Genomic DNA, 13,178 nt, shown 5'->3' with positions numbered 1-13,178 from the left:
CCATTGCTGCCAATGAGAAATATGTTACTCTGCATTCTGTTTTTTCTTTCTTTTGAAGTTAATGTACTTTTTTCCTCTATGGGAGATTTTAGAGGATTTCCTTTACTTTTGGAGTCCTTAAATTTTATCAAGATATCTGGGTCATATCCTGCTTATACTCTGTGGACACTTAATCTGAAGACTTCTTTTTCATTTCAAGGAAATTTTATTCTGTTATTTCTTTACTTGTTTCCCTCTATTGACTCTGTTCTTTTTTCCTAGAATCCCTTTCTTTTAGCTGGATGGTAGAAATTCCGGACTTGTCCTCATGCCTTCTAACATTTTCCCATATCTTCTATCACTTTGTCATTGTGTGTGTGTGTGTTTGTACACTAGGAGAATTTCCTCGACTCTACCTATTAGATCTTTAACATGCCTTCAGCCATGTAGAAAGGGTGCTCTGGAACCAAATTGCCTGGGTTTGAATTCTGACTCTGCCACTTTCCAGCTGTTTCTCTTTGAGCAAGTGAATTAAACTCTTTGACACTGTTTCTTCATGTGTAAAATGAAGAAAATAAACACACCTACGTCACTGGGTTGGTTTGATGATTAAGTATGTTAGTAGATTTAAAGTGTGAAGAACAGCCTGCGCCTGCCACATGGGAACTACTCAATATATATTACCTGCTAGTATTATCAGCAATTATTCCACCTGTTCATTAAGTTTTTATTTTAGTAATCCTATTTTGAACTTCCAAGAACTTTCTATTATTCTCTGATTTTTTTCCCCCTCTTTTGTAGCAGTCTGTTTTTATTTTATGGAGGCAGTATCCTCTCAAATCTTTCTGAGGATTTTAGATACTATGTGTAAAATTTTTCTTTGTTCTTTAACCTGACTTGTTTAATGATCGTGGGCCTTCTTTTTTGTGCTGTGTTTTTTTATTTCTCAAGTATCTTGCAATACTTGGTTGCCTATTCTTTTTGGTTTATCAAGAACTCTACTGGTTAGGATATTTGGCTGCTTTCCATCTCTAGCTGTCCGCTCACTGATTGAATGGGAAGTTAACTGTGGCATCTGAGTACATGGGTGAGCAGTGTCTGGGCAGGTTTCCCTCTGGTGTGGGTGGGTGGGAACTCCCCAGGTTGCCCGAGAGCTCTGCTCTAGAGGTGCCGTCTCCTTGCAGGGCAGAGCTTTGTGTCTCAGATTCTGTGGGCTCTCCTCTTTTCAGATGCCAAGGGCTGCCACTAAAGCCCTATGCAGGCAGAACTCACTCTCCTCAGAGAGAGGTTCTCTGGCTTTACTTAAGATCTGTTTTCTTTTAAGGCATCTCCCAAAGATTGTGTGATGGCTCATTCCATCTCTGCATTCATTGGCTCAGGCTTGGAGCTTCTCCAGGGCTCCCTCTGAAGGTCCTATGCTTCCTCAGTTTCTAGGGAATGGATTTTCTCTTTCTCCATCAGTTCCATGCCATCTGCTTTCTATCTTCCAGGAATTCTTTGAAATTTCTAGTCAATCAGTAGTTGTCTTTCTCATTTTTCTAGTGTTATAGTTTATTTTCTTTCATCTGTTCATAGTCCTGCCTGCTGTCCCCCTTTCTTTTATTTTTTATTTGTCAGTGGGAACATGGGAAAGAGGGTAAAGAGAGTGTCCAGTCTGCCATCTTGAACTAGAAAGTTTTCTTTTTATTCTCAGCCTGCCAAAATTCTATTCATGAAGCTAATTTCCCCCAGAAAGATTAATGTGAATATACTGGCTGTGTGTGCTGTGTCTCTGGACAGTCCTTGGAATGATGATGACCCTTGTCTCCAGGACCTGGCTCTTTAGAGAGCTCAGATACTTTGAACAGCAAGAGTGGAACCGTCCCTCTTGAATGAACACCTGGGGACTTGGTCTATTACTACCGCATCCTGCTTCTCCCAAGCTTTGATGATAAAGTAGATGTAAGTAACTATTATTAGAGAACCATAGGACAAGCAGCTGTGCCATATATCTCCCATCCCACCATCTGTCAATGGTGCCTAAAATGCCCTTTGATCATCAGCAGTCTCCATATGAAAGTGCTAGCCTCCTCGGAAAGAATAAGACCTTAAGGCTTAAATAAATAACAGTCTACACCTTTGCCTTGAAGCTTGGATTTACTGAAACCTGAAGGAAGGGAATCGATGGAGGGGATGCGGAGGACACAACTGAGACTCCCTAAAATGGAAGACAGGCATAATTATACACTTCTCAGTTTTTCTATGTGCCAGCTCTGGCTGGTATCATATTGCTTCTGTTTCTTGCTTTGAAGTGAAATACCAAAGAGAATTGGCAGGAGGAAGTCACTTCTTTGCCGGCACAGGCATAATGGATAGCAGTTCTTTAGGGATAAGTTGAGGATAGAAAAAATGAGAACACAATTGTGGATTGTCAGCATTTCCTTCAGGGTACAACAGGAGAGGCCCTCATATTTGGAATCCTCCTAGATAAGATTAAAACCAAGCTCTGGAGTGCTACAGCCCTGCTACAAAAAGGACTTTTTAAAAAATTTCTGAAGTAGAATTGCATATTTTTTCATGTCTGAATGTCGAGCTCAAGAAGCTTGACTCTCCTACTCCCCACCACAACGTTGATAAAGTATATTGAAAATAAATTGCCAGCTTTCTTCCCCCAGTGGTATATTATTAACCAAGGAGATACAGAACAGGATTTCAAACCAATTAATTTGGCAGAGTTAGAATTAGCAGCGACTGGAATCCACTTATTTGTTGTTTTAGTCAGTTGGTACTTTTAATGATGTTGGAGCTGTGCTGGGTTTTCTCTGGCTGAAGCAGCCGAGGAATTGCTACCGTGTGATTTGCAACTCTGCTGACAGCAAAATGTGGCACTCTCCGGACCAGAAGGCATTATTTTATTTTAAGTTTTTTCCCCCTTGTACATTAAGCCCTCCCTGCAGCCCCATCTGACCAGGTGAGAAATGTTGTTTATAGAATCGTTTGAAGATAGGCCTGTCCCTCCCCTTACACACATCCCCTCTCTCCTGCTCAAATTCATCACTCAGCGGTTCTCGCCTCTCTTCTCTTTCTTTTCTATTTACGCTTACTCCCTTGGTGGTGTTAACCAGTCTTGTGGCTTTGAATGACAACTGTATGGTCATGACTCCCAGGTTAGATCTCCAGCTCCTCTCTTCTCTGAACTCCAGATGTATTGATCTTGTGGCCTGCTCAGCAGTTCCACTTGGATGTCTTGCATTATTCCCCATTTTGGGTCATGGCAACCCCATTCTTCCAGTTCCTCAGTCATCCTGGGCTCTTGTCTTTATCTCAGACCCTCCATCCTGTTCAATCAGCGGATGCTGGCGGCTCTCCCTTGAGAATACATCAATCTGACTCCTTCTCGGGACCTTCACTGCTACGACTTGGTACAAGCCACCTTCCTCCCACACCATTACGCAGGGACCTCTGCCTTGTCTCTCTACTTCTGCCCTGGCCCCTCCCACTCTCTTTCCAACATGGCAGTCTAGGGAGCTAATCCCACAACACTTCCCATCTCAGAGGGAAAGCAGAAGATCCTTTATATGACCCTCAAACTGCAGTGTGGCTTCCCATTGCCTCCCTAACCTCACCTTCTGGTGCTTTCTGCTCTTCTAGCCATGCTGACCTGGCTGTTCCTGGAACACACGGGCATGCTCCCTCCTCAAAGCCTTTGCATTTCTCGTTCTCTCTGCCTGGGACTCCTTTCTTTCAGACATCCACACGATTCATTCTCGCATCTCTTTTTAAGTCTTTGTTCCAGTGTGACCCTCTAAGTTTATTACTTCTTCAGCAGTGTCTGATCTGCTGTTTAACCCATCCTCTGAGCTTTGGAAGCAAAAGTGTTATGTTTTTATTTTTGGAAGTTATACTTGGTTATTTTTCAAATCTGCCAGGGTCTTTTTTTGTGTATAAATCTTAAACCTTACTATTTCCTTAAATATTTTAGGCATCTTGTTTTATATTTGTGTGCCAGAATTTCATTATCTGAAAATCTTGGGGCCCTAATTCTCTTGCATTTCTTCTCTGTTGCCTTTCTTCATGGTGCCTGCGTTTTGTCATTTTGAATTCTAAATTCAGGTGTGTCTGGTTTGTCTCTGAGGGTTTAGGAGAGTTCTTCCAGAAAGGTTTATAATTGCCTCTGCCAGGTACCTGCGGTAGTGGGCGCTACCAACCCAGGAACACTTTAAGTTAATTTCTCCCTTTGGGGTTTGTTGGACTAAACTTGTCATGAACAGTTGAGACCAAACATGTGAGAGGCACACCTGTGGCTGCCAGTTCTCAAGAGAGAATTTTTTCTTCACTCAGAGCCCAGTGGCCGGATTTTTTTTCTAGTTCACCCTTTCACCCACAAGGATCTCTCTCTTAAAGGTTCCTGGCTTTATGAGGCACTTTAATTCCAACCCCGCAACTTGAATGGGCCCAAAGCTCTGACTTCTGTCCTGTCTGTATCCATTAAACTCACATCGCTGGGTTCTAGAAATCTGCAGGTATCTCTGGCAGCTGCCACTTCAGCATCAGCTTCCTGTTTGTTTTTGGCCTTGGGAGATTTCCCTTATTCTCTTGTGAGTGCACCTATATATTTAAAAAGGTGTTTATTGTATTTTCCTCAACAATCTCGATATTTTATTCCTTTGTCATTTTGCAAAAATCTGGAGTTTCTCATATAGATTTAATGGTGTATTTTCTGTTTATAATCTCTGTCTTTCATGTAATACCGAATCATGGACTTCATGGTAATACATGAATATTATAGATCCACGGGATACACAATAATATTTAATCATACCCTAACATTGGACATTTGGAATTCTAATTTACTATTAATAATATTATATTTTTAATATTAATCAGACTAAATTTATTAAATTTAAAAGATCGCTTTTTGGGGCCGGCCCAGTGGCACAGAGGTTAAGTTCACACATTCCGCTTCTCGGTGGCCCGGGGTTTGCCTGTTCGGATCCCGGGTGCAGACATGGCACGGCTTGTCAAGCCATGCTGTGGTAGGCGTCCCACATATAAAGTAGAGGAGGATGGGCATGGATGTTAGCTCAGGGCCAGTCTTCCTCAGCAAAAAGAAGAGGATTGGCAGTAGTTAGCTCAGGGCTAATCTTCCTCAAAAAAGAAAAAGATTGCTTTTTATTTTGAGGTTATATCCTTCCTACTTTTGTGATACTAAAATATCAGTTTTTTCCTTTTTTTGTGTGTGAGGAAGATTGGCCCTGAGCTGACATCTTTTGCCAATCTTCCTCTGTTTTATGTGGTATGCCACCACAGCATGGTTTGATGAGCAGTGCTAGGTCTGTGCCTGGGATCTGAACCTGTGAACCCCGGGCCACTGAAGCGAAGTGCACGAACTTAACCACTATGCCATGGCGCCGGCCCCCTAAAATATCAATTTTTTTAATGAAATTATGGTAAACCAGGTTTTTGACTTATTTGTTTAAATGTCTTTACTTAACCATCCTTTCATCTATCCCTTAGATGAAAGGATCTTTTTAAGTTCCTTTTTAATTTGGCATTTTATTTATTTCTTGATAATAAGAGTGATGAGTTTCACTTACTGGAAACATTTTGCAGTTTTGTCATTACATTTGGGAAAAAAATAGTGATAAATATATAAAAAACTAAGCAAGCAGCCAACGGAGACATTTATTAAGCACAAGAAGGACAAAAGTTTTTAAAAGAAAGATGTATGATTATATGTGGTTCATTAGTGAAGAATAGTTACTTAGTTATAATAAAGTAAACACTTATGGGAAATAAGTTATTTAAAAAGTCCATGTTGCATCGTGTATGAGTTTTTAGAAAATAAACTGTCATAAAGAACCTTATTAAAAATTCTACTGCATAAGAAATTGTCAAGTAAATTATTCACCTTAAAAACATCAAGATAAATTGAGCTTTTGTGGTGTTTGATACAATGAATTTTTAAGAATGCCTTGAGGATCATGCTGAATTTTTTTTTAAAGATTTTATTTTTCCTTTTTCTCCCCAAAGCCCCCTGGTGCATAGTTGTCTACTTTTAGTTATGGGTCCCTCTAGTTGTGGCATGTGGGACACCGCCTCAGCGTGGCCTGATGAGTGGTGCCATGTCCGTGCCCAGGATCCGAACTGGCGAAACCCCAGGCCACCACAGTGGAGCGTGCGAACTTAACCACTTGGACACGGGGCCAGTCCCCGTATCAATCATTTTTGTAAAGCCTTGTATCCAAAGAGTATTTCAACAGACAAAGGGTCATTAACATTTACAGCAGCAAATAATATCTTCTGTGGAAGAGTCTGGGGAAATTATTCACTTTGACAATGTTTTCTTGGGCTTTTGTTCCTTCTAGAAAGCACTATTGTGTTTAGGAACTGTGTATCATGCTTACAGAAGAAATTCACTTTTTTGTTTGTTTGTTTTTTGTGAGGAAGGTTGGCCCTGAGCTAAGACCTGTTGCCAATATTCCTGTTTTTGCTTGAGGAAGATTGTCGCTGAGCTAACTTCTGTGCCAATCTTCCTCTGTTTTATGTGGGATGCTGCCACAGTGTGGCTTGATGAGCGGTGCTGGGTCCGCATCCCAGATCTGAACCTGCGAATCCTGGGCTGCCAAAGCGGAGGGCACAAACTTGACCACTATGCCACCAGGCCAGCCCCTCATATTTTGACCATATGCTTTTTTGCATTAAGAGGGACTTCCTCTCTGACATACTGAATATAAATGGACTATAAAACTATGAAGTAGCCAAGAGGGAGAATGTAGGGAAGGGAATGTGTGTCTATGTAAACGTGAGAAAGAGAGAGTTTGAAATGGAGAACTCAAGAAATAATGATATAAACAGTATTTTACAAAGGAGAGTGCAAGTACGAGACAGAAGAGTTGAAAGTGTTGAAAGTAGCTGGTTGCGCCTTCAGAGTAGGCCTTGGGGGTGGGGAGCGGGGGCAGGAAACTGTGGTTTGGTAGTACTGTCTGCCTGTAAAACTGATTCACTTAAAAATGTTTAGAGGCAGCATCACGTTATCTAAAATAAAAACACATAAAAACATGCTCTGTGAGAGTTCCTGCTCCCAGCCGTGTCTCCTACTGCTCAATTTCCCTTTTCCTCCCCTCCACATATACCACTTCTCTTAGTTTATTTTATCGTCTTCTGTGATTTCTTTTTGCAAATTTGTACAAGCAAGTAGGAATCCTGTCTTCTTCACAAAGGTATCATGCTGTAAACACTGACCGTGCTTGCTTTTTTCACTTTAAAACCTAAAGATCTTTCAGTAATATCAGTGTGTGTGTGTATAATGTATATGTACAGTGTGTATATATACATATGTGTATATTATGTACATATGTATAATGTATGTACACATATACACAAACATATTTATCCATATATTGTACATATGTTATATATTATACATATGTGTCCATATAGTCTGTGTATATGTGTGTATAGTATATATGTACATATACGTATACATATATAAGTATATATGTGTGTGTATAAAATTCTTTTTTTATAGCTGCATACTATTCTATTACTCGGATATATCATAATTTGTTAAACCAGTCTCCTGTCAATTGATATTTAGGTTATTTCCAATCTTTCCTTATTAACAATGCTGCAATGTACATATATCATTTTGCATGTATGCAAATAAAAACCAAGGTAAAAAAGATGTATAATGTAAAGTAATTCATGTTAAAAATTCATAATAATTTGAATCTAAAAATTGTGTGTCACAGTTAACTTTTACCGATCCAAGGGGAGATTTACCATTCATTTATTCATGTATGCATTCATTCAATAAATTTGAGCTCCTATCATGTACCAAGCCCTCTTCTAGTTTCTGGGGATAGCATTGCAACCAAAGGTCATGCCCTTGTGGTTCACAGCACGATGCTTTGAGATCTAGGCTTTGAGATGCTGAGTGATGATGGCACTGTGAGGTTACTTGGCAGAGAGGAAGAGTGACAGGGAGAACAAGGCCATTCATTCTGCTATACCTAATTGCTGGGATTTTCTATAATAAACATTTATTGTTTTTGTAAATTAGAAGACAACCCAATTAACTTTTTTTTTAATGGAGAGAGGCACATAAGACAGCACAGAATAGTGGAAAGAACAATTCCGGACACACTTCACACTTGGACTGGATTCTAATTTTTGGATATCTTAGCCTTTTTGAGCCTCAGTTTCATCATCTGTAAAATGGGGATGATGATCTGTAATTGGGGGATTTTTCAGAGGATTAAAACTAATGTGTGTAAAGTGTTGGGGACATTACGAAATAAAATTTCATAACATTTTTACAAATGTTAATTGTCCTTTTAATACTTGTGGTGATAATCTAGCCTTGGGACATCTCCCGAAGAAGGAGCAATGACATCAGCTTGGAGGCTGGGTTTGGGAAGCAGAGGAAGCCTTCTTAGAAGAACTGGCTTTTGAGCTGGATATTGGCAGGGTAGGGCAGAGAGCACAGGGAGATTGGTGGATGTTAGAAAGAAGACTGGGAGGAGGAGGGCATGGAGAGGGGTGTGACGGATTTGCTCTCTGTCATGGCATATTTCAGGAATTTTTATCACTGACTCCTGTCATCATTTGAACCAATCTGTGCAATATGCATGCAATTCACCATAATCGTGGGAGACCTGCCATGGGGCCATGGGGTTGTTCTTACTTACTTGACCTGAGTTTATTGCTCACAGCTACTACAGTGACTTTTTCTAAGATCAAAAGTGAACTCAACTGCATGAAATGGAAAGAGAAATACATGAGTAATATATTTCTTCCTATTCGCCACAGGATAGCTCTGGGCAAACCTTACCAAAAAACAAGGCAGTTAGGAAGTAAATATCAGAAATGTTGGATTCTGGCTGTCACATACTGGATTTTTTTTCATTCACTCAGCTCCAGCTGAGATGAAAGCTGTCTGCTGGCTTTGAAAACTAATTTGTTTCAGAGAACCATGGTAATTCTCTCTCTTTGAAATAGGGATTACTGAATTTAAAAATTGAAAATTGAAATACAAATACATATCTTTTTTTCAGTGACTTGTTTTCTAGGTCTTTCCCTCATTTTGGTTCTTTTTTTCACTTGAATGATGGTAATGCCCTGTGTTCTTTCTCTTAACAAGTTGTTCATGCTTACATGAAACGATTTCATAAATCACTGGGGATTCAGCATATTGACTGAATCTGGGTCAAGCTGTTACTTCTTTGAGTGAAGTATAAATGTCAACTCTTTCTCTCCACAGTGTTGTGTGTCGAGCCTCCTCTGGCGAGAGATATATACTGGTTGTAGTTCTAACTAGCTGCCCAGGACTGCCTGGGCATTTTCTCAGAGCTGCGGTTGCCTGACAAAATACAGTACAAATGTGTCCTAAATGTCGCATAATAAAAAAATTATTTGTTATTTGTCTGAAATTCACATTTAATTGGGAATCCCATATCCTTATTTGCTAGATCTGTCTGCACTACTCATACCCCATCCGCCTCTGCGTTATAAGCAGAGGCATTCCCTTCTTGAGGGTGACCTTATGTGGGCTCTCTATCGTGTTATTTTCTGAGGCTTTTGATGCTCACTAGACCTAAGCCTCCAGTGACCACACATAATGGCAAGAATATTAAATTAGTTAATTAATATGAAATATTAAAGATACTTACGTGATTCAAAAGGTACAAAAGGCTGTTTTTTAAAAAAGTCTCTCTTCCAGCCCTCTCCCTAGTCATAACAGACATTAATGATTTCTTGTGTACTCTTCCAGAAATATTTAACATTTTCAAACAAATTCATCCTTATGTCTTTTCCCATCCCATTCCCTTTTCCCACAAATGGTGAATACCACTTACACTATTCTAGACTTTGCTTTCTTCATGTAACAATAAGTCTTGGTGTACACCAGCATGCAAAGAGTGTCCTCTTTCTTCACAAATGCAGGGCATTTCGTGATATGGGCAGATTGTAACTTATTTAACCAGTTCCTGGCGGACGAAAGTTTGGTTGTTTCCAGTCTGTTTGTTAATATCAACATTGCCGCCAGGAATAACCTAGTGTGCACGTGACTGCATTAAGTATATCTGTAGACTAAATTCCTAGAAGTGGAATTGCTGGAATGTGCATGATGTCACATTGCCCTTCATGGGGATTGTGCCAATTTACATTCCCATCAGTAAGGACCGAGAATACCTGAGGAGCCCCATACTCTCACCAACACAAGGAAATAAAACATTTTTCGTATATGACAGTCTCATAGGTGAAAAAATATCTTTTAGTTTTAATTTGTGTTCCTTTTTTTGTGACTGACTTTGCGCATCTTTTGAGGTACTTAAAATGCATTTATACTTTCTTTTCTGTGTTCTCTCTGTTGATAGACTTTTTCTATTGGATGGTTATTCATTTGAGGGCATTCTTATGTCTTAGGGAAATTATCCTTTGTCTATGATGTGAGTTGCAAATATTTTTCCCACTTTGTTTTTGATACTTTGTCTTTATATGGTGATGTTCCCATGAAAAATTTTATTTATCCATATCTTTTATTAATGGATACAATTTATTCATTCTTCCTATTATGATTTCTGAGTTCATATCATGCCTAGGCATTCCCCACTCAAAGATTATAAATATAATCTCTCATAGTTTCTTCTCTTTTTTATAAAACATTTTATTGAGATATAGTTCATATATCATACAATTCACCCACTGAAATTGCACAGTTCAATGGCTTTTAGTGTAGTCCCAGAGTTGTATAACTCTGTAACAATGTATTTTAGAACTTTTTTATTACCTCAAAGGAAATCCCATACACATTAGAATTCACTCCCCATTTTTCTCCAACCTCCCCTATCCTAGACAACCACTAATTTACTTTCTGTCTGTATGGATTAACCTATTCTGCATATTTTATGTAAATAGAATCATATATTCTGTGGTCCTTTTTTTTTTTCCTTAAAGATTGGCAGCTGAGCTAACGACCATTGCCAATCTTCTTTTTTTTTTTTTAGAGATTGGCACCTCAGCTAACAACTGTTGCCAATCTTTTTTGTTTTTGTTTTTTTTCCTGCTCTTTCTCCCCCACATCTCCCCAGTACATAGTTGTATATTTTTTGGTTGTGGGTCCTTCTAGTTGTGGCATGTGGGATGCCACCTCACCGTGGCCTGATGGGCGGTGCCATGTCCGTGCCCAGGATCTGAACCGGCGAAACCCTGGGCCTCCGAAGCGGAGCGTGAGGACTTAACCACTCTGCCATGAGGCCGGCCCCCTTTCTGACTGCCTTCTTTCACTTAGCATAACATTTTAACTTTTTTTGCATAATGTTATCCAAGTTAATCCATATTGCAGTGTGTGTCAATAATTCATTTCTTTTTATTGCTGAATAATAGTCCACATATAGAAATATCACATTATGTTTATCCATTTTTCAATTGACGGACATTGGGTTGTTTCTACTTTTTAACTATTATGAATAATGCTTCTAAGAACACTCATGTACAAATTTTTATGTGGACATATATTTTCATTTCTTTTGGATATACACACAGGAGTAGAAATGCAAGATCATATAGTAAGTATGTTTAACTGTTCGAGTAACTGCCAACCTGTTTTCCAAAGTGGCTGTATCATTTTACATTCCCATTGTAATGGATGAGGGTTCTTCTTTCTCTATATCCTTGACAACATTTTTTATTGTTTGCTTTTTTGATATTAGCTGTGCCAGTAGGTATGAGGAGTATCTCATTGTCTTTTTGATTTGCATTTCCCTGATAGTTAATAATGTTAAGCATAGTTTCATGTGCTCATTAGCCATTTGTATATTTTCTTTGGACAACTGTCCATTCAGATCCTTGCTCATTTGAAAACTTATTTGTCTTTTTATTATTGAGTTGTAATAGTTATTTATATATTGTAGGTACAAGTCCCCTATTAGGTAAGTGATTTGCAAAAATTTTATCCCATTCTGTGGATTGTCTTTTTACTTTCTTGATGGTGTCCTTCAAATCACAAAAGTTTTAAAATTTAGTGATGTCCATTTTATCTGTTTTTTCTCTTGTTGTTTATGCTTTTGGTGTCATATCTAAGGGACCATTGCCTAATCCAAGGTCATGAAGATTTACACCTGTGTTTTCTTCTAGTAGTTTTATAGTTTTGGCTCTTGCATTTGGGTCTTTGCTTCATTTTGAGTTAATTTTTAAATATAATATGTGGTAGAGCTCAAATTGCATTCTTTTGTCTGTTAATATCTGGTTGTTGCAGTACTGTTTGTTGGAAAGACTATTCTTTCCCCATTGAATTGTCCTGGCACCTTTGTCAAAAATCAATCCCATAGTTTCTTATAGTACTTTTATAGTCTTGTTTTGTACATTAGGAATTTATCTTGGTGTAAGGTGTGAGGTAGGGATAAAAGATAATTTTTTTTCAAATGGCTACCCATTTTTCCAATATCATTTATTTAATAATCTCTTTTTTCCCCACTGATTTGAGATGTCATATTTAATCATGTCCTGTAGTTTTGTAAATATTTGGATTCATTTATTGAATATCTGTTCCCTTCAGTGATCTATCTTTATACCTGTATCATCTATTTTAATGATTGTCACTTTATTTTCACTGTCTGATAGAAGTAGTTTCCCCTTAATTCTCTTCTCTTTCAAAAATTTTTTGGCTTTCCTTTGTTGTTTATTATGCCATGTGAACTTTAGAGTCAGTTTTGTCTCATTTCTCATTTTCCCAAATAAAATTTCCACCAGTATCATTTTTATTGGGAACATAGAAATTGTAGAGTCTATCTGTTCAAGAACATTTATTCATGTTTTTCTCCATTTACTTAAGTTTCTTTGTGTTTCTCAGTAGCATTTTAAAGTTGTCATAAAATAGATAGGCAGATATCTTGTTGAATTCATTCTTAGGTCTTTTATTCTTTATTTTTTTGTTTGCTGTTTTTGCTGTGCTCTTCTACTATATCATCTGTAGTTTTTTTGTTGTTGCTATAGCCTTCCACTATTTCTTCTAACTGGTGGTTGTTAATGGTAAAAATTTTAAGAAAAACTAGACATAACTTAATCTTCTACTTTTTAAAAAATATTGTCTCCTTGAAGTTTAAAAATAGACATTTAGGTGTCTTCTTTCTACAATACAGTCACTTTGTTCACAGGGATTGCAAGTTATTCACATGCATACCAGCAATTTTGAAATCATCTGTCACTTAAAAAAA

General features: G+C 38.3%; 1 protein-coding gene across 7 annotated transcripts in view; it reads left to right on the top strand.

The window, feature by feature from the left end:
* KIAA0319 (KIAA0319 ortholog) overlaps positions 1-13,178 on the top strand; it is a 94,370-nt gene that overhangs the window by 18,443 nt on the left and 62,749 nt on the right. The window lies entirely within an intron of this gene.

The sequence above is a fragment of the Equus przewalskii genome, chromosome 19 (assembly GCF_037783145.1).
Source record: "Equus przewalskii isolate Varuska chromosome 19, EquPr2, whole genome shotgun sequence".
Classification (NCBI taxonomy): domain Eukaryota; kingdom Metazoa; phylum Chordata; class Mammalia; order Perissodactyla; family Equidae; genus Equus; species Equus przewalskii.
Note: the sequence above shows the minus strand (reverse complement) of the source record. Positions and strands in the feature narration are given on the sequence as shown.